Raw genomic sequence first — 23,777 nt, 5'->3', positions numbered from 1 at the left:
ATATAAACAAGGACAGTGTCTAGTGTAATATAAACAGGGACAGGCTCTAGTGTAATATAACCAGAGACAGGGCCTAGTGTAATATAAACAGAGACATCTCCAGTGTATAATAAACAGAGATACAGTCTCGTGTAATATAAATAGAGACACGGTCTAGTGTAATATAAACAGAGACAGGGTCTAGTGTAATATAAACAGGGACAGTGTCTAGGGAAATATAAACAGGGACAGTGTCAAGTGTAATATAACCAGAGACAGGGTCTTGTGTAATACAACCAGAGACAGGGACAGTGTGCAGTGAAATATAAACAGGATAGTGTCCAGTGAAATATAAACAGGGACAACGTCTAGTGTAAGATAACCAGAGAACAGGGTCCAGTGTAATATAAACAGGGACAGTGTCTTTTGTAATATACACAGAGACAAGGTCTCGTGTAATACAAATAGAGACAGGGTCTCGTGTAATATAAATTGAGACAGGGTCTCGTGTAATATAAACAGAGACAGGCTCTCGTGTAATATAAATAGAGACAGGCTCTAGTGTAATATGAACAGAGACAGGGTCTCGTGTAATATAAGCAGAGACAGGGTCTAGTGTAATATAAACAGAGACAGGCTCTAGTGTAATCTGAACAAAGAGAGAGCCTCGTGTAATATTTGCAGTAAAAGGGTCCAGTGTAATAGAAACAGGGATAGAGTCTAGTGTAATATAAACAGGGACAGGGTCCAGTGTAATATAAACAGGGACAGGGTCCAGTGTAAAATAAACAGGGACAGGGTCCAGTGTATTATAAACAAGGACTTCGTCTCGTGTAATATAAACAGAGACAGGGCCTAAGGTCATATAAACAGAGACAGGGTCTAGTGTAATATAAACAGAGACAGGCTCTAGTGTAATCTAAACAAAGAGAGAGCCTCGTGTAATATTTGCAGTAAAAGGGTCCAGTTTAATAGAAACAGGGACAGGGTCCAGTGTAATATAAACAGGGACAGGGTCCAGTGTAAAATAAACAGTGACAGGGTCCAGTGTATTTTAAACAAGGACTTCGTCTCGTGTAGTATAAACAGAGACAGGGCCTAAGGTAATATAAACAGAGACAGGGTCCAGTGTAATATAAACAGAGACAGAGTCCAGTGTAATATAACAGAGACAGGGTCCAGTGTAATATATACAGTGACAGGGTCCAGTGTAATATAAACAGGGACAGGGTCTAGAAACATAGAAACATAGAAAATAGGTGCAGGAGCAGGCCATTCAGCCCTTCTAGCCTGCACCGCCATTCAATGAGTTCATGGCTGAACATGAAACTTCAGTACCCCATTCCTGCTTTCTCGCCATAACCCTTGATCCCCCGAGTAGTAAGGACTTCATCTAACTCCCTTTTGAATATATTTAGTGAATTGGCCTCAACTACTTTCTGTGGTAGAGAATTCCACAGGTTCACCACTCTCTGGGTGAAGAAGTTTCTCCTCATCTCGGTCCTAAATGGCTTACCCCTTATCCTCAGACTGTGACCCCTGGTTCTGGACTTCCCCAATATTGGGAACATTCTTTCTGCATCTAACCTGTCTAAACCCGTCAGAATTTTAAACGTTTCTATGAGGTCCCCTCTCATTCTTCTGAACTCCAGTGAATACAAGCCCAGTTGATCCAATCTTTCTTGATAGATCAGTCCCGCCATCCCGGGAATCAGTCTGGTGAACCTTCGCTGCACTCCCTCAATAGCAAGAATGTCCTTCCTCAAGTTAGGAGACCAAAACTGTACACAATACTCCAGGTGTGGCCTCACCAAGGCCCTGTACAACTGTAGCAACACCTCCCTGCCCCTGTATTCAAATCCCCTCGCTATGAAGGCCAACATGCCATTTGCTTTCTTAACCGCCTGCTGTACCTGCATGCCAACCTTCAATGACTGATGTACCATGACACCCAGGTCTCGTTGCACCTTCCCTTTTCCTAATCTGTCACCATTCAGATAATAGTCTGTCTCTCTGTTTTTACCACCAAAGTGGATAACCTCACATTTATCCACATTATACTTCATCTGCCATGCATTTGCCCACTCACCTAACCTATCCAAGTCACTCTGCAGCCTAATAGCATCCTCCTCGCAGCTCACACTGCCACCCAACTTAGTATCATCCGCAAATTTGGAGATATTGCATTTAATCCCCTCGTCTAAATCATTAATGTACAATGTAAACAGCTGGGGCCCCAGCACAGAACCTTGCGGCACTCCACTAGTCACTGCCTGCCATTCTGAAAAGTACCCGTTTACTCCTACACTTTGCTTCCTGTCTGACAACCAGTTCTCAATCCACGTCAGCACACTACCCCCAATCCCATGTGCTTTAACTTTGCACATTAATCTCTTGTGTGGGACCTTGTCGAAAGCCTTCTGAAAGTCCAAATATACCACATCAACTGGTTCTCCTTTGTCCACTTTACTGGAAACATCCTCAAAAAATTCCAGAAGATTTGTCAAGCATGATTTCCCTTTCACAAATCCATGCTGACTTGGACCTATCATGTCACCATTTTCCAGATGCACTGCTATGAAATCCTTAATAATTGATTCCATCATTTTACCCACTACTGAGGTCAGGCTGACCGGTCTATAATTCCCTGTTTTCTCTCTCCCTCCTTTTTTAAAAAGTGGGGTTACATTGGCTACCCTCCACTCCATAGGAACTGATCCAGAGTCAATGGAATGTTGGAAAATGACTGTCAATGCATCCGCTATTTCCAAGGCCACCTCCTTAAGTACTCTAGGATGCAGTCCATCAGGCCCTGGGGATTTATCGGCCTTCAATCCCATCAATTTCCCCAACACAATTTCCCAACTAATAAAGATTTCTCTCAGTTCCCCCTCCTTACTAGACCCTCTGACCCCTTTTATATCCGGAAGGTTGTTTGTATCCTCCTTAGTGAATACCGAACCAAAGTACTTGTTCAATTGGTCTGCCATTTCTTTGTTCCCCGTTATGACTTCCCCTGATTCTGACTGCAGGGGACCTACGTTTGTCTTCACCAACCTTTTTCTCTTTACATACCTATAGAAACTTTTGCAATCCGCCTTAATGTTCCCTGCAAGCTTCTTCTCGTACTCCATTTTCCCTGTCCTAATCAAACCCTTTGTCCTCCTCTGCTGAGTTCTAAATTTCTCCCAGTCCCCAGGTTCGCTGCTATTTCTGGCCAATTTGTATGCCACTTCCTTGGCTTTAATACTATCCCTGATTTCCCTAGATAGCCACGGTTGAGCCACCTTCCCCTTTTTATTTTTACGCCAGACAGGAATGTACAATTGTTGTAATTCATCCATGCGGTCTCTAAATGTCTGCCATTGCCCATCCACAGTCAACCCCCTAAGTATCCTTCGCCAATCTATCCTAGCCAATTCACGCCTCATACCTTCAAAGTTACCCTTCTTTAAGTTCTGGACCATGGTCTCTGAAATTACTGTTTCATTCTCCATCCTAATGCAGAATTCCACCATATTATGGTCACTCTTCCCCAAGGGGCCTCGCACAATGAGATTGCTAATTAATCCTCTCTCATTACACAACACCCAGTCTAAGATGGCCTCCCCCCTAGTTGGTTCCTCAACATATTGGTCTAGAAAACCATCCCTTATGCACTCCAGGAAATCCTCCTCCACCGTATTGCTTCCAGTTTGGCTAGCCCAATCTATGTGCATATTAAAGTCACCCATTATAACTGCTACACCTTTATTGCATGCACCCCTAATTTCCTGTTTGATGCCCTCCCCAACATCCCTATTACTGTTTGGAGGTCTGTACACAACTCCTACTAACGTTTTTTGCCCTTTGGTGTTCTGCAGCTCTACCCATATAGATTCCACATCATCCAAGCTAATGTCTTTCCTAACTATTGCATTAATCTCCTCTTTAACCAGCAATGCTACCCCACCTCCTTTTCCTTTTATTCTATCCTTCCTGAATGTTGAATACCCCTGAATGTTGAGTTCCCAGCCCTGATCATCCTGGAGCCACGTCTCCGTAATCCCAATCACATCATATTTGTTAACATCTATTTGCACAATTAATTCATCCACCTTATTGCGGATACTCCTTGCATTAAGACACAAAGCCTTCAGGCTTGTTTTATTAACACCCTTTGTCCTTTTAGAATTTTGCTGTACAGTGGCCCTTTTTGTTCTTTGCCTTGGGTTTCTCTGCCCTCCACTTTTCCTCATCTCCTTTCTGTCTTTTGCTTTTGTCTCCTTTTTGTTTCCCTCTGTCTCCCTGCATTGGTTCCCATTCCCCTGCCATATTAGTTTAAATCCTCCCCAACAGCACTAGCAAACACTCCCCCTAGGACATTGGTTCCAGTCCTGCCCAGGTGCAGACCGTCCGGTTTGTACTGGTCCCACCTCCCCCAGAACCGGTCCCAATGCCCCAGGAATTTGAATCCCTCCCTGCTGCACCACTGCTCAAGCCACGTATTCATCTGCGCTATCCTGCGATTCCTACTCTGACTATCACGTGGCACTGGTAGCAATCCCGAGATTACTACTTTTGAGGTCCTACTTTTTAATTTAGCTCCTAGCTCCTTAAATTCGTTTCGTAGGACCTCATCCCTTTTTTTGCCTATGTCGTTGGTACCAATGTGCACCACGACAACTGGCTGTTCTCCCTCCCATTTCAGAATGTCCTGCACCCGCTCCGAGACATCGTTGACCCTTGCACCAGGGAGGCAACATACCATCCTGGCATCTCGGTTGCGGCCGCAGAAACGCCTATCTATTCCCCTCACAATTGAATCCCCTATCACTATCGCTCTCCCACTCTTTTTCTTGCCCTCCTGTGCAGCAGAGCCAGCCACGGTGCCATGAACTTGGCTGCTGCTGCCCTCCCCTGATGAGTCATTCCCCTCAACAGTACCCAAAGCGGTGTATCTGTTTTGCAGGGGGATGACCGCAGGGGACCCCTGCACTACCTTCCTTGCACTACTCTTCCTGCTGGTCTTCCATTCCCTATCTGGCTGTGGATCCTTTCCCGGCGGTAAGACCAACTCACTACACGTGATACTCACATCATTCTCAGCATCGTGGATGCTCCAGAGTAAATCCACCCTCAGCTCCAACTCCGCAACACGGTCCGTCAGGAGCTGGAGGTGGATACACTTCCTGCACACATAGTCGTCAGGGACACCGGAAGCGTCCCTGAGTTCCCACATGGTACAGGAGGAGCATAACACCCGACCGAGCTCTCCTGCCATGACTTAACCCTTAGATACACTTAAACTGGTAATAACAATGTTAAAAGTTACTGACCAATATAAGAAGAAAAAGAAAAACTACTCACCAATCACCAGCCAATCACTTACCCCCTAGGCTGTGACGTCACCTTTGTATCTTTGCCTTCTCCCTGTAGCTGCACCGGCACGCCTCTCGCCGACCCCGGACTCGCGCTGCTCCGAGCTCCCGCCTCCTCGACTGGCTGCTCGAACTGCTCGACTCCCGCTGGCCTTTATAGGCCTCTCGCCGACCCCGGACTCGCGCTGCTCCGAGCTCCCGCCTCCTCGACTGACTGCTCGAACTGCCCGACTCCCGCTGGCCTTTATAGGCCTCTCGCCGACCCCGGACTCGCGCTGCTCCGAGCTCCCGCCTCCTCGACTGACTGCTCGAACTGCTCGACTCCCGCTGGCCTTTATAGGCCTCTCGCCGACCCCGGACTCGCGCTGCTCAGAGCTCCCGCCTCCTCGACTGACTGCTCGAACTGCCCGACTCCCGCTGGCCTTTATAGGCCTCTCGCCGACCCCGGACTCGGGCTGCTCCGAGCTCCCGCCTCCTCGACTGTAATATAAACAGGGACAGGGTCCAGTGTAACATAAAACGAGACAGTGTCCAGTGTAATTTAAATAGAGACAGGGTCCAGTGTAATATAAACAGGGACAGGGTCCAGTGTAATATAAACAGAGACAGGGTCTAGTGTGATATAAAAGAGACAGAGTCTGATGTAATATAAACAGGGACAGGGTTGAGTGTAATATAAGCAGGGACACGGTAAAGTGTAATATAAACAGTGACAGGGTCTAGTGTAATTTTAACAGAGACAGGTTCTAATGTAATATGAACAGAGACAGGGTCCAGTGTAATATAAACAGGGACTGGGTCTGGTGTAATATAAACAGAGACAGGGTCTTGTGTAATATAAACAGGGACAGGGTCCATTGTAATATTCTCAGAGACAGGGTCCAGTGTAATATAAAAAGAGACAGGTTCTAATGTAATATGGACAGAGACATGGTCTAGTGTAATAAAAACAGAGACAGGGTCTAGTGTAATATAAACAGAAACGGGATCTCGTGTAATATAAACAGGATCAGCATCTAGTGAAATATAAACAGAGACAGGGTCTAGTGTAATATAAAAAGGGACAGGGTCTAGTGCAATATAAACAGCGATAGTGTCTTGCGTAATATAAACAGGGACAGGGTCTAGTGTAATATAACCAGGAACAGGGTCCAGTGTAATATAATCCACGCTAGGGTCTAGCGTAATACAAACTGCGAAAGGGTCCAGTGTAATATAAACAGAGACAGGGTGGCGTGTAAAATAAACAGAGACAGGGTCCATTGTAAAATAAACAGAGTCGGTGTCCAATGTAATATAAACAGAGACAGGGTTGAGTGTAATATAAAGAGAGACGGAGTCGAGTGCAATATAAACAGCGATATGGTCCAGTGTATAAAATGGGACATGGTCTCTTGTAAAATAAATAGAGAAAGGGTCTAGTGTAATATAAACAGGGACAGTGTCTCATGTAATATAAACAGGGACAGGGTCTAGTGCAATATAAAGAGTGATAGGGTCTAGTGTAATATAACCAGAGATAGGGTCTAGTGTAATAGAAACAGAGACAGGGTCTCGTGTAATATATATAGAGACCGGGTCTAGTGTAATATAAACAGAGACAGGGTCTAGTGTAATATAAACAGAGACAGGGTCTAGTGTAATATAAACAGGGACCGGATCTAGTATAATATAAACAGGGACAGGATCTAGTGTAATATAAACAGAGACAGGGTCTAGTGTAATATAAACAGAGACAGGGTCTAGTGTAATATAAACAGGGACCGGATCTAGTATAATATAAACAGGGACAGGATCTAGTGTAATATAAACAGAGACAGGGTTGCGTGTAATATAAACAGAGACAGGGTCTTGTGTAATATAAACAGGGACAGGGTCCATTGTAATATTCTCAGAGACAGTGTCCAGTGTAATATAAAAAGAGACAGGTTCTAATGTAATATGGACAGAGACATGGTCCAGTGTAATATAAACAGAGACAGGGTCTAGTGTAATATAAACAGAAACGGGGTCTAGCGTAATATAAACAGAGACAGGGTCTAGTGTAATATAAACAGGATCAGCATCTAGTGAAATATAAACAGAGACAGGGTCTAGTGTAATTTAAAAAGGAACAGGGTCTAGTGTAATATAAACAGCGATAGTGTCTCGCGTAATATAAACAGGGACAGGGTCTAGCATAATATAAAGAGGGACAGGGTCTAGTGTAATATAAGCAGGGACAGGGTCCAGGGTAATATAATCCGCGCTACGGTCTAGCGTAATACAAACAGCGAAAGGGTCCAGTGTAATATAAACAGAGACAGGGTTGCGTGTAAAAGAAACAGAGACAGGGTCTATTGTAAAATAAACAGAGACAGTGTCCAGTGTAATATAAACAGAGACAGGGTTGCGTGCAATATAAACAGAGACAGGGTCTGTTGTAAAATAAACAGAGACGGTGTCCAGTGTAATATAAACAGAGATAGGGTTGAGTGTAATATAAAGAGAGACGGAGTCGAGTGTAATATAAACAGCGATATGGTCCAGTGTATAAACAGGGACATGGTCTCTTGTAAAATAAATAGAGAAAGGTTCTAGTGTAATATAAACAGGGAAGCATCTCGTGTAATATAAACAGGGACAGGGTCTAGTGCAATATAAAGAGTGATAGGGTCTAGTGTAATATAACCAGAGATAGGGTCTAGTGTAATAGAAACAGAGACAGGGTCTCGTGTAATATATATAGAGACCGGGTCTAGTGTAATATAAACAGAGACAGGGTCTAGTGTAATATAAACAGGGACACGATCTAGTATAATATAAACAGGGACAGGATCTAGTGTAATATAAACAGGGACAGGATCTAGTATAATATAAACAGGGACAGGGTCCAGTGTAATATAAACAGAGACAGTGTCCAGTGTAATATAAACAGGGACATGGTCAAGTGTATTATAAACAGAGACAGGGTCCAGTGTAATATACACAGTGACAGGGTCCATGGTCTAGAGTAACATAAACAGAGACAAGGTACAGATTAATATAAACAGAGTCAGTGTCTCGTGTAATATAAACAGAGATAGGGTCCAGTGTAATATAAACAGAGACAGGGTCTAGTATAATCTAAACAGGGACAGGGTCCAGTGTAATAGAAACAGAGACAGGGTCCAGTGTAATAGAAACAGAGACAGGGTGCAGTGTAATATAAACAGAGACAGGGTCTCGTGTAATATAAACAGAGACCGGTCTAGTGTAATATAAACAGGGACAGGGTCCAGTGTAATATTAACAGACACAGGGTCCAGTGTAATATAAACAGAGACAGGGTCTCGTGGAATATAAATCGAGAGAGGGTCTCGTGCAATATAAACAGAGACAGGGTCTCGTGTAATATAAACAGATACAGGGTCTAGTGTAATATAAACAGAGACAGGGTCTCGTGTCATATAAATAGAGACACGGTCTACTGTAATATAAACAGGGACAGTGTCAAGTGAAATCTAAACACGGACAGGGTCTAGTGTGAAATAAACAGGGATACGGTCTAGTGTAATATAAACAGAGACAGGTTCAGTGTAATATAAACATGGACAGTGTCTAGTGTAAGATAAACAGGGACAGGGTCTAGTGTAATATAAACAGGGACAGTGTCTAGGAAATATAAACAGGGACAGGGTCTAGTGTAATATAAACAGAGACAGGTCCAGTGTAAAATAAACAGAGACAGAGTCTCGTGTAACATAAATAGAGACACAGTCTAGTGTAATATAAACAGAGACAGGGTCTAGTGTAATATAAACAGGGACAGTGTCTAGGGAAATATAAACAGGGACAGTGTCTAATGTAGTATAACCAGTGACAGGGTCGAGTGTAATACAACCAGAGACAGGGTCTCGTGTAATATAAATAGAGACACGGTCTACTGTAATATAAACAGGGAAAGGGCCTCGTGTAACATAAACAGAGACAGGCTCTCGTGTAATATAAATAGAGACATGCTCTAGTGTAATATAAACAGAGACAGGGTCTAGTGTAATATAAACAGAGACAGGGTCTAGTGTAATATAAATAGAGACATGCTCTAGTGTAATTTGCACAAAGAAAGGGGCTCGTGTAATATAAACAGTGACAGGGTCCAGTGTAATTTTAACAGGGACAGGCTCCAGTGTAATATGAACAGGGACAGTGTGCAGTGAAATATAAAAAGTGACAGTGTCTTGTGAAATACAAACAGGGACAGGGTCTAGTGTAATATAACCAGAGACAGGGACTAGTGTAATATAACCAGAGAACAGGGTCCAGTGTAATATAAACAGGGACAGTGTCTCGTGTAATATAAACAGAGAAAGGGTGTCGTGTAATATAAATAGAGACAGGCTCTCGTGCAATATAAACAGAGACAGGGTCTCGTGTAATATAAATAGAGACAGGCTCTAGTGTAATATGAACAGACACAGGGTCTAGTATTATAAACAGAGACGGGGTCTAGTGTAATATAAACGGAGACATGCTCTAGTGTAATCTGAAGAAAGACAGGGCCTCGTGTAATATAAACAGTGACAGGGTCCAGTGTAATTTAAACAGGGACAGGGTCCAGTGTAATATATACAGTGACAGGGTCCAGTGTAATATAAACAGGGATAGGGTCTAGTGCAATATAAACAGAGACAGGCTCTAGTGTAATCTGAACAAAGACAGGGCCTCGTGTAATATAAGCAATGACAGGGTCCAGTGTAATATAAACAGAGACAGGGTCTAGTGCAATATAAACGAGACAGAGTCTGGTGTAATATAAACAGGGACAGGGTCGAGTGTAATATAAGCAGGGACACGGTCCAGTGTGATATAAACAGTGACGGGGTCTAGTGTAATATAAACAGAGACAGGGTCTAGTGCAATATAAACGAGACCGAGTCTGGTGTAATATAAACAGGGACAGGGTCGAGTGTAATTTTAACAGAGACAGGTTCGAATGTAATATGAACAGAGACAGGGTCCAGTGTAATATAAACAGAGACAGGGTCCAGTGTAATATAAACAACGACAGGGTCTAGTGTAATATAAACAGAGACAGGGTCTAGTGTAATATAAACAGATGCAGCGTCTGGTGTAATATAAACAGAGACATGGTCTCGTGTATTATAAAGAGGGACAGAGTCGAGTGTAATATAAACAGAGACAGGGTCCAGTATAATATAAACAGCGACAGAGTTCAGCATAATTTCAACAGAGACAGAATCCAGTGTAATATAAACAGGGGCAGTGTGCAGTGAAATATAAACAGGGACAGTGCCTCGTGAAATATAAACAGGGACAGGGTCTCGTGTAATATAACCAGAGACAGGGTCCAGTGTAATGTAACCAGAGAACAGTGTCCAGTGTAATATAAACAGAGACAGGGTCCAGTGTAATATAAACAGAGACAGGTCCAGTGTAAAATAAACAGAGACATGGTCTCGTGTAATATAAATAGAGACACGGTCTAGTGTAATATAAACAGGGACAGTGTCTAGTGTAATATAAACAGGGACAGGATCTAGTGTAATATAACCAGAGACAGATCCAGTGTAAAATAAAGAGAGACACGGTCTAGTGTAATATAAACAGAGATAGGGTCTTGTGTAATATAAATAGAGACAGGGTCCAGTGTAATTTAAACAGGGACAGGGTCCAGTGTAACATATACAGTGACAGGGTCCAGTGTGTAATATAAACAGGGATAGGGTCTAGTGCGATATAAACAGAGACAGGCTCTTGTGTAATCTGAACAAAGACAGGGCCTCGTGTAATATAAGCAATGACAGGGTCCAGTGTAATATAAACAGAGACAGGGTCTAGTGCAATATAAACGAGACAGAGTCTGGTGTAATATAAACAGGGACAGGGTCGAGTGTAATTTTAACAGAGACAGGTTCGAATGTAATATGAACAGAGACAGGGTCCAGTGTAATATAAACAGAGACAGGGTCCAGTGTAATATAAACAACGACAGGGTCTAGTGTAATATAAACAGAGACAGGGTCTAGTGTAATATAAACAGATGCAGCGTCTGGTGTAATATAAACAGAGACATGGTCTCGTGTATTATAAAGAGGGACAGAGTCGAGTGTAATATAAACAGAGACAGGATCCAGTATAATATAAACAGAGACAGGGTTCAGCATAATTTCAACAGAGACAGAATCCAGTGTAATATAAACAGGGGCAGTGTGCAGTGAAATATAAACAGGGACAGTGTCTCATGAAATATAAACAGGGACAGGGTCTCGTGTAATATAACCAGAGACAGGGTCCAGTGTAATGTAACCAGAGAACAGTGTCCAGTGTAATATAAACAGAGACAGGGTCCAGTGTAATATAAACAGAGACAGGTCCAGTGTAAAATAAACAGAGACATGGTCTCGTGTAATATAAATAGAGACACGGTCTAGTGTAATATAAACAGGGACAGTGTCTAGTGTAATATAAACAGGGACAGGATCTAGTGTAATATAACCAGAGACAGATCCAGTGTAAAATAAATAGAGACACGGTCTAGTGTAATATAAACAGAGATAGGGTCTTGTGTAATATAAATAGAGACACGGTCTAGTGTAATATAAACAGGGACAGTGTCTAGTGTAATATAAACAGGGACAGGATCTAGTGTAATATAACCAGAGACAGGGTCTAGTTTAATATAAACAGAGACAGGTCCAGTGCAAAATAAACAGAGACACGGTCTCGTGTAATTTAAATAGAGACACGGTCTAGTGTAATATAAAAAGAGACAGGGTCTAGTGTAATATAACCAGGGACAGGGTCTAGTGTAATATAAACAGAGACAGGGTCTCGTGGAATATAAATAGAGACAGGCTCTAGTGCAATACAACCAGAGATATGGTCCAGTGTAATATAAACAGGGACAGTGTGCAGTGAAATATAAAGAGGGACAGTGTCTAGTGAAATAATAACAGGGACAGGGTCTAGTGTAATATAACCAGAGACAGGGTCTAGTGTAATATAAACAGAGACAGGGTCTCGTGTAATATAGATAGAGACAGGCTCGAGTGTAATCTGAACAAAGACAGGGCCTCGTGTAATATAAACAGTGACAGGGTCCAGTGTAATTTAAACATGGACAGGGTCCAGTGTAACCTATACAGTGACAGGGTCCAGTGTAATATCAACAGGGACAGGGTCTAGTGTAATATAAACAGAGACAGGCTCGAGTGTAATCTGAACAAAGACAGTGCCTCGTGTAATATAACTAGAGACAGGGTCTAATGTAATACAACCAGAGACAGGGTCCAGTGTAATATAAACAGGGACAGTGTGCAGTGAAATATAAACAGGGACAGTGTCTAGGGAAATATAAAGAGGGACAGGGCTTAGTGTAATATACCCAGATACAGGGTCTAGTGTAATATAAACAGGGACAGTGTCTCGTGCAATATAAACAGAGACAGGGTCTTGTGTAATATAAATAGAGACAGGGTGTCATGTAATTTAAATAGAGACAGGGTCTCGTGTAATATAAACAGTGATAGGCTCTCGTGTAATATAAATAGAGACATGCTCTAGTGTAATATAAACAGAGACAAGGTCTGGTGTAATTATAAACAGGGATAGGGTCTAGTGTAATATAAACAGAGACAGGTTCTAGTGTAATATAAACAGAGACAGGGTCGAGTGTAATATAAACAGAGACAGAGTCTAGTGTAATTATAAACAGGGATCGGGTCTAGCATAATATAAACAGAGACAGAGTCTGGTGTCATTATAAATAGGGATAGGGTCTCGTGTAATATAAACAGAGACAGAGACTGGTGTAATATAAACAGAGACAGAGTCTGGTGTAATTATAAACAGGGATAGGGTCTAATGTAATATAAACAGAGATAGGTCCAGTGTAAAATAAACAGAGACAGGGTCTCGTGTAATATAAATAGAGGCACGGTTTAGTGTAATATAAACAGAGACAGGGTCTCGTGTAATATAAATAGAGACAGGCTCTAGTATAATATAAACAGAGACAGGATCTCGAGTAATATAAATAGAGACAGGCTCTAGTGTAATATAAACAGAGACAGGGTCTAGTGTAATATAAACAGAGACAGGGTCTCGTGTAATATAAACAGTGATAGGCTCTCGTGTAATATAAATAGAGACATGCTCTAGTGTAATATAAACAGAGACAAGGTCTGGTGTAATTATAAACAGGGATAGGGTCTAGTGTAATATAAACAGAGACAGGTTCTAGTGTAATATAAACAGAGACAGGGTCTAGTGTAATATAAACAGAGACAGAGTCTGGTGTAATTATAAACAGGGATCGGGTCTAGCAGAATATAAACAGAGACAGAGTCTGGTGTCATTATAAATAGGGATAGGGTCTCGTGTAATATAAACAGAGACAGAGACTGGTGTAATATAAACAGAGACAGAGTCTGGTGTAATTATAAACAGGGATAGGGTCTAATGTAATATAAACAGAGATAGGTCCAGTGTAAAATAAACAGAGACAGGGTCTCGTGTAATATAAATAGAGGCACGGTTTAGTGTAATATAAACAGAGACAGGGTCTCGTGTAATATAAATAGAGACAGGCTCTAGTATAATATAAACAGAGACAGGATCTCGAGTAATATAAATAGAGACAGGCTCTAGTGTAATATAAACAGAGACAGGGTCTAGTGTAATATAAACAGAGACAGGGTCTCGTGTAATATAAACAGAGACAGGCTCTAGTGTAATCTGAACAAAGAGAGGGCCTCGTGTAATAAATACAGTGACAGGGTCCAGTGTAATTTAAACAGGGACTGGGTCCAGTGTAATATAAACAGAGACAGGTCCAGTGTAAAATAAACAGAGACAGGGTCTCGTGTAATATAAATAGAGACATGGTCTAGTGTAATATAAACAGAGACAGGGTCTCGTGTAATATAAATAGAGACACGGTCTAGTGTAATATAAACAAGGACAGTGTCTACTGTAATATAAACAGGGACAGGGTCTAGTGTAATATAACCAGAGACAGGGCCTAGTGTAATATAAACAGAGACATCTCCAGTGTAAAATAAACAGAGATACAGTCTCGTGTAATATAAATAGAGACACGGTCTAGTGTAATATAAACAGAGACAGGGTCTAGTGTAATATAAACAGGGACAGTGTCCAGGGAAATATAAACAGGGACAGTGTCAAGTGTAATATAACCAGAGACAGAGTCTTGTGTAATACAACCAGAGACAGGGTCCAGTGTAATTTAAACAGGGATAGTGTGCAGTGAAACATAAACAGGGATAGTGTCCAGTGAAATATAAACAGGGACAGGGTCTAGTGTAATATAACCAGAGACAGGGTCCAGTGAAATATAACCAGAGAACAGGGTCCAGTGTAATATAAACAGGGACAATGTCTCGTGTAATATAAACAGAGACAAGATCTCGTGTAATACAAATAGAGACAGGCTCTAGTGTAATATAAAAAGAGACAGGGTCTCGTGTAATATAAATAGAGACCGGCTCAAGTGTAATATGAACAGAGGCAGGGTCTAGTGTAATATTAACAGAGACAGGCTCTAGTGTAATCTGAACAAAGAGAGAGCCTCGTGTAATATTTGCAGTAAAAGATTACAGTGTAATTTAAACAGGGATAGGGTCTAGTGTAATATAAACTGAGACAGAGTCTAGTGTAATATAAACAGGGATAGGGTCCAGTGTAATATAAACAGGGAGAGGGTCCAGTGTAAAATAAACAGTGACAGGTTCTAGTGTAATTTTAACAGAGACAGGTTCTAATGTAATATGAACAGAGACAGGTTCCAGTGTAATATAAACAGGGACTGGGTCTGATGTAATATAAACAGAGACAGGGTTGCGTGTAATATAAACAGAGACAGGGTCTTGTGTAATATAAACAGGGACAGGTTCCATTGTAATATTCTCAGAGACAGGGTCTAGTGTAATATAAACAGAGAGTGGGTCCAGTGTAATATAAACAGAGACAGGGTCTATTATTATCTAAACAGGGACAGGGTCCAGTGTAATAGAAACAGAGACAGGGTCCAGTGTAATATAAACAGGGACAGGGTCCAGTGTAATATTAACAGACACAGGGTCCAGTGTAATATAAACAGAGACAGGGTCTCGTGGAATATAAATCGAGAGAGGGTCTCGTGCAATATAAACAGAGACAGGGTCTCGTGTAATATAAACAGATACAGTGTCTAGTGTAATATAAACAGGGACAGGGTCTAGTGCAATATAAACAGAGACAGTGTCAATTGTAATATAACCAGAGAACAGGGTCCAGTGTAATATAAACAGGGACAGTGTCTCGTGTAATATAAACAGAGAAAGGGTGTTGTGTAATATAAATAGAGACAGGGTCTCGTGCAATATAAACAGAGACAGGCTCTCGTGCAATATAAATAGAGACATACTCTAGTGTAATATAAACAGAGACAGGGTCTCGTGTAATATAAATAGCGACAGGCTCTCGTGTAATATGAACACTCACAGGGTCTAGTAATATAAACAGAGACGGGGTCTAGTGTAATATAAACAGAGACATGCTCTAGTGTAATCTGAAAAAGACAGGGCCTCGTGTAATATAAACAGTGACAGGGTCCAGTGTAATTTAAACAGGGACTGGGTCCAGTGTAATATAAACAGAGACAGGTCCAGTGTAAAATAAACAGAGACAGGGTCTCGTGTAACATAAATAGAGACATGTCTAGTGTAATATAAACAGAGTCAGGGTCTCGTGTAATATAAATAGAGACACTGTCTAGTGTAATATAAACAAGGACAGTGTCCACTGTAATATAAACAGGGACAGGGTCTAGTGTAATATAACCAGAGACAGGGCCTAGTGTAATATAAACAGAGACATCTCCAGTGTAAAATAAACAGAGATACAGTCTCGTGTAATATAAATAGAGACACGGTCTAGTGTAATATAAACAGAGACAGGGTCTAGGGAAATATAAACAGGGACAGTGTCAAGTGTAATATAACCAGAGACAGAGTCTTGTGTAATACAACCAGAGACAGGGTCCAGTGTAATTTAAACAGGGATAGTGTGCAGTGAAACATAAACAGGGATAGTGTCCAGTGAAATATAAACAGGGACAGGGTCTAGTGTAATATAACCAGAGACAGGGTCCAGTGTAATATAACCAGAGAACAGGGTCCAGTGTAATATAAACAGGGACAATGTCTCGTGTAATATAAACAGAGACAAGGTCTCGTGTAATACAATTAGAGACAGGCTCTAGTGTAATATAAAAAGAGACAGGGTCTCGTGTAATATAAATAGAGACCGGCTCTAGTGTAATATGAACAGAGACAGGGTCTAGTGTAATATAAACAGAGACAGGGTCTAGTGTAATATAAACAGAGACAGGCTCTAGTGTAATATAAACAGGGACAGGGTCCAGTGTAAAATAAACAGGGACAGGGTCCAGTGTATTATAAACAAGGACTTCATCTCGTGTAATATAAACAGAGACAGGGCCTAAGGTAATATAAACAGAGACAGGGTCCAGTGTAATATATACAGTGACAGGGTCCAGTGTAATATAAACAGGGACAGGGTCTAGTTTAATATAAACTGAGACAGGGTCTTGTGTAATATAAACAGTGACAGGGTCTAGTGTAATTTTAACAGAGACAGGTTCTAATGTAATATGAACAGAGACAGGGTCCTGTGTAATATAAACAGGGACTGGGTCTGGTGTAAGATAAGAAGAGACAGGGTTGCGTGTAATATAAACAGAGACAGGGTCTTGTGTAATATAAACAGGGACAGGGTCCATTGTAATATTCTCAGAGACAGCGTCCAGTGTAATATAAAAAGAGACAGGTTCTAATGTAATATGGACAGAGACATGGTCTAGTGTAATATAAACAGAGACAGGGTCTAGTGTAATATAAACAGAAACGGGATCTCGTGTAATATAAACAGGATCAGCATCTAGTGAAATATAAACAGAGACAGGGTCTAGTGTAATATAAAAAGGGACAGTGTCTAGTGTAATATAAACAGCGATAGTGTCTAGCGTAGTATAAACAGGGACAGGGTCTAGCATAATATAAAGAGGGACAGAGTCTAGTGTAATATAACCAGGGACAGGGTCCAGGGTAATATAATCCGCGCTAGGGTCTAGCGTAATACAAACAGCGAAAGGGTCTAGTGTAATATAAACAGAGACAGGGTTGCGTGTAAAATAAACAGAGACAGGGTCTATTGAAAAATAAACAGAGACGGTGTCCAGTGTAATATAAACAGAGATAGGGTTGAGTGTAATATAAAGAGAGACGGAGTCGAGTGTAATATAAACAGCGATATGGTCCAGTGTATAAACAGGGACATGGTCTCTTGTAAAATAAATAGAGAAAGGGTCTAGTGTAATATAAACAGTGACAGTGTCTCATGTAATATAAACAGGGACAGGGTCTAGTGCAATATAAAGAGTGATAGGGTCTAGTGTAATATAACCAGAGATAGAGTCTAGTGTAATAGAAACAGAGACAGGGTCTCGTGTAATATATATAGAGACCGGGTCTAGTGTAATATAAACAGAGACAGGGTCTAGTGTAATATAAACAGAGACAGGGTCTAGTGTAATATAAACAGAGACAGGGTCTAGTGTAATATAAACAGGGACAGGGTCCAGCTTAACATAAAGAGCGACAGGGTCTAGTGTAATATAAATAGGGACATGGGTCTCGTGTAATATAACCAGAGACAGTGTCTAGTATAATATAAACAGGGACATGGTCAAGTGTATTATAAACAGAGACAGGGTCCAGTGTAATATACACAGTGACAGGGTCCATGGTCCAGAGTAACATAAACAGAGACAAGGTACAGATTAATACAAACACAGACAGTGTCATAGAACATAGAAACATAGAAAATAGGTGCAGGAGTAGGCCATTCGGCCCTTCTAGCCTGCACCGCCATTCAATGAGTTCATGGCTGAACATTCAACTTCAGTACCCCATTCCTGCTTTCTCGCCATACCCCTTGATCCCCCTAGCAGTAAGGACCTCATCTAACTCCTTTTTGAATATATTTAGTGAATTGGCCTCAACAACTTTCTGTGGTAGAGAATTCCACAGGTTCACCACTCTCTGGGTGAAGAAGTTCCTCCGCATCTCGGTCCTAAATGGCTTACCCCTTATCCTTAGACTGTGACCCCTGGTTCTGGACTTCCCCAACATTGGGAACATTCTTCCTGCATCTAACCTGTCTAACCCCGTCAGAATTTTATATGTTTCTATGAGGTCCCCTCTCATTCTTCTGAACTCCAGTGAATACAAGCCCAGTTGATCCAGTCTTTCTTGATAGGTCAGTCCCGCCATCCCGGGAATCAGTCTGGTGAACCTTCGCTGCACTCCCTCAATAGCAAGAATGTCCTTCCTCAGGTTAGGAGACCAAAACTGTACACAATACTCCAGGTGTGGCCTCACCAATGCCCTGTACAACTGTAGCAACACCTCCCTGCCCCTGTACTCAAATCCCCTTGCTATGAAGGCCAACATGCCATTTGCTTTCTTAACCGCCTGCTGCACCTGCATGCCAACCTTCAATGACTGATGTACCATGACACCCAGGTCTCTTTGCACCTCCCCTTTTCCTAATCTGTCACCATTCAGATAATAGTCTGTCTCTCTGTTTTTACCACCAAAGTGGATAACCTCACATTTATCCACATTATACTTCATCTGCCATGCATTTGCCCACTCACCTAACCTATCCAAGTCGCTCTGCAGCCTCACAGCATCCTCCTCGCAGCTCACACTGCCACCCAACTTAGTGTCATCCGCAAACTTGGAGATACTACACTCAATCCCCTCATCTAAATCATTAATGTACAGTGTAAACAGCTGGGGCCCCAGCACAGAACCCTGCGGTACCCCACTAGTCACTGCCTGCCATTCTGAAAAGTACCCATTTACTCCTACTCTTTGCTTCCTGTCTGACAACCAGTTCTCAATCCATGTCAGTACACTACCCCCAATCCCATGTGCTCTAACTTTGCACATCAATCTCTTGTGTGGGACCTTGTCGAACGCCTTCTGAAAGTCCAAATATACCACATCAACTGGTTCTCCCTTATCCACTCTACTGGAAACATCCTCAAAAAATTCCAGAAGATTTGTCAAGCATGATTTCCCTTTCACAAATCCATGCTGACTTGGACCTATCATGTCACCTCTTTCCAAATGCACTGCTATGACATCCTTAATAATTGATTCCATCATTTTACCCACTACCGATGTCAGGCTGACCGGTCTATAATTCCCTGTTTTCTCTCTCCCTCCTTTTTTAAAAAGTGGGGTTACATTGGCTACCCTCCACTCCATAGGAGTGTAATATAAACATGGACAGTGTCTAGTGTAATATAAACAGGGACAGGGTCTAGTGTAATATGAACAGGGACAGTGTGCAGTGAAATATAAAAAGGGACAGTGTCTTGTGAAATATAAACAGGGACAGGGTCTACTGTAATATAAACAGGGACAGTGTCAAGTGAAATCTAAACACGGACAGGGTCTAGTGTGAAATAAACAGGGATACGGTCTAGTGTAATATAAACAGAGTCAGGTCCAGTGTAAAATAAACAGAGACAGGGTCTCGTGTAATATAAACAGAGACACGGTCTAGTGTAATATAAACAGAGACAGGGTCTCGTGTAATATAAACAGAGATACGGTCTACTGTAATATAAACATGGACAGGGTCTAGTATAATCTAAACAGGGACAGGGTCCAGTGTAATAGAAACAGAGACAGGGTCTTGTGTAATATAAACAGGGACAGGGTCCATTGTAATATTCTCAGAGACAGGGTCCAGTGTAATATAATCCGCGCTAGGGTCTAGCGTAATACAAACAGCGAAAGGGTCCAGTGTAATATAAACAGAGACAGGGTTGCGTGCAATATAAACAGAGACAGGGTCTATTGTAAAATAAACAGAGACGGTGTCCAGTGTAATATAAACAGAGATAGGGTTGAGTGTAATATAAAGAGAGACGGAGTCGAGTGTAATATAAACAGCGATATGGTCCAGTGTATAAACAGGGACATGGTCTCTTGTAAAATAAATAGAGAAAGGTTCTAGTGTAATATAAACAGGGAAGCATCTCATGTAATAGAAACAGAGACAGGGTCTAGTGTAATATAAACAGAGACAAGGTCTACTGTAATATAAACAGAGACAGGGTCTCGTGTCATATAAATAGAGACTCCGTCTACTGTAATATAAACAGGGACAGTGTCAAGTGAAATCTAAACACGGACAGGGTCTAGTGTGAAATAAACAGGGATACGGTCTAGTGTAATATAAACAGAGACACGGTCTAGTGTAATATAAACAGAGACAGGGTCTCGTGTAATATGAACAGAGATACGGTCTACTGTAATATAAACATGGACAGTGTCTAATGAAATATAAAGACGGACAGGGTCGAGTGTAATATAAACAGAGACAGAGTCTGGTGTAATATAAACAGGGATAGGGTCTCGTGTAATATAAACAGAGATAGGTCCAGTGTAAAATAAACAGAGACAGTGTCTCGTGTAATATAAATAGAGGCACGGTTTAGTGTAATATAAACAGAGACAGGTCCAGTGTAAAATAAACAGAGACAGGGTCTCGTGTAATATAGACAACGACACGGTCGAGTGTAATATAAACATGGACAGTGTCTAGTGTAATATAAACAGGGACAGGGTCTAGTGTAATATGAACAGGGACAGTGTGCAGTGAAATATAAAAAGGGACAGTGTCTTGTGAAATATAAACAGGGACAGGGTCTAGTGTAATATAACCAGAGACAGGGACTAGTGTAATATAATCAGAGAACAGGGTCCAGTGTAATATAAACAGGGACAGTGTCTCGTGTAATATAAACAGAGAAAGGGTGTCGTGTAATATAAATAGAGACAGGCTCTCGTGCAATATAAATAGAGACAGGCTCTCGTGCAATATAAATAGAGACATGCTCTAGTGTAATATAAACAGAGACAGGGTCTCGTGTAATATAAATAGAGACAGGCTCTAGTGTAATATGAACAGACACAGGGTCTAGTAATATAAACAGAGACGGGGTCTAGTGTAATATAAACTGAGACATGTTCTAGTGTAATCTGAACAAAGACAGGGTCTCGTGTAATATAAACAGTGACAGGGTCCAGTGTAATTTAAACAGGGACAGGGTCTAGTGCAATATAAACAGAGACAGGCTCTAGTGTAATCTGAACAAAGACAGGGCCTCGTGTAATATAAGCAATGACAGGGTCCAGTGTAATATAAACAGAGACAGGGTCTAGTGCAATATAAACGAGACAGAGTCTGTTGTAATATAAACATGGACAGGGCCGAGTGTAATATAAGCAGGGACATGGTCCAGTGTGATATAAACAGTGACAGGGTCTAGTGTAATATAAACAGAGACAGGGTCTAGAGCAATATAAACGAGACAGAGTCTAGTGTAATATAAACAGGGACAGGGTCGAGTGTAATATAAGCAGGGACACGGTCGAGTGTAATGTAAACAGTGACAGGGTCCAGTGTAATTTTAACAGAGACAGGTTCGAATGTAATATGAACAGAGACAGGGTCCAGTGTAATATAAACAGAGACAGGGTCCAGTGTAATATAAACAACGGCAGGGTCTAGTGTAATATAAACAGAGACAGGGTCTAGTGTAATATAAACAGATGCAGCGTCTGGTGTAATATAAACAGAGACATGGTCTCGTGTATTATAAAGAGGGACAGAGTCGAGTGTAATATAAACAGAGACAGGGTCCAGTATAATATAAACAGAGACAGGGTTCAGCATAATTTAAACAGAGACAGAATCCAGTGTAATATAAACAGGGGCAGTGTGCAGTGAAATATAAACAGGGACAGTGCCTCGTGAAATATAAACAGGGACAGGGTCTCATGTAATGTAACCAGAGACAGGGTCCAGTGTAATGTAACCATAGAACAGTGTCCAGTGTAATATAAACAGAGACAGGGTCCAGTGTAATATAAACAGAGACAGGTCCAGTGTAAAATAAACAGAGACATGGTCTCGTGTAATATAAATAGAGACACGGTCTAGTGTAATATAAACAGGGACAGTGTCTAGTGTAATATAAACAGGGACAGGATCTAGTGTAATATAACCAGAGACAGATCCAGTGTAAAATAAATAGAGACACGGTCTAGTGTAATATAAACAGAGATAGGGTCTTGTGTAATATAAATAGGGACACGGTCTAGTGTAATATAAACAGGGACAGTGTCTAGTGTAATATAAACAACGGCAGGGTCTAGTGTAATATAAACAGAGACAGGGTCTAGTGTAATATAAACAGATGCAGCGTCTGGTGTAATATAAACAGAGACATGGTCTCGTGTATTATAAAGAGGGACAGAGTCGAGTGTAATATAAACAGAGACAGGGTCCAGTATAATATAAACAGAGACAGGGTTCAGCATAATTTAAACAGAGACAGAATCCAGTGTAATATAAACAGGGGCAGTGTGCAGTGAAATATAAACAAGGACAGTGTCTCGTGAAATATAAACAGAGACAGGGTCTCGTGTAATATAACCAGAGACAGGGTCCAGTGTAATGTAACCATAGAACAGTGTCCAGTGTAATATAAACAGAGACAGGGTCCAGTGTAATATAAACAGAGACAGGTCCAGTGTAAAATAAACAGAGACATGGTCTCGTGTAATATAAATAGAGACACGGTCTAGTGTAATATAAACAGGGACAGTGTCTAGTGTAATATAAACAGGGACAGGATCTAGTGTAATATAACCAGAGACAGATCCAGTGTAAAATAAATAGAGACACGGTCTAGTGTAATATAAACAGAGATAGGGTCTTGTGTAATATAAATAGAGACACGGTCTAGTGTAATATAAACAGGGACAGTGTCTAGTGTAATATAAACAGGAACAGGATCTAGTGTAATATAACCACAGACAGGGTCTAGTGTAATATATACAGAGACAGGTCCAGTGCAAAATAAACAGAGACACGGTCTCGTGTAATTTAAATAGAGACACGGTCTAGTGTAATATAAAAAGAGACAGGGTCTAGTGTAATATAACCAGGGACAGGGTCTAGTGTAATATAAACAGAGACAGGGTCTCGTGGAATATAAATAGAGACAGGCTCTAGTGTAATACAACCAGAGACAGGATCCAGTGTAATATAAACAGGGACAGTGTGCAGTGAAATATAAAGAGGGACAGTGTCTCGTGAAATAATAACAGGGACAGGGTCTAGTGTAATATAACCAGAGACAGGGTCTAGTGTAATATAAACAGAGACAGGGTCTCGTGTAATATAAATAGAGACAGGCTCGAGTGTAATCTGAACAAAGAAAGAGCCTCGTGTAATATAAACAGTGATAGGGTCCAGTGTAATTTAAACATGGACAGGATCCAG

The sequence above is a fragment of the Pristiophorus japonicus genome, chromosome 21 (genome assembly GCF_044704955.1).
Source record: "Pristiophorus japonicus isolate sPriJap1 chromosome 21, sPriJap1.hap1, whole genome shotgun sequence".
Taxonomy (NCBI): Eukaryota; Metazoa; Chordata; class Chondrichthyes; family Pristiophoridae; genus Pristiophorus; species Pristiophorus japonicus.
The sequence above is the reverse complement of the archived record's forward strand: the minus strand, read 5'-3'. Positions refer to the sequence as shown.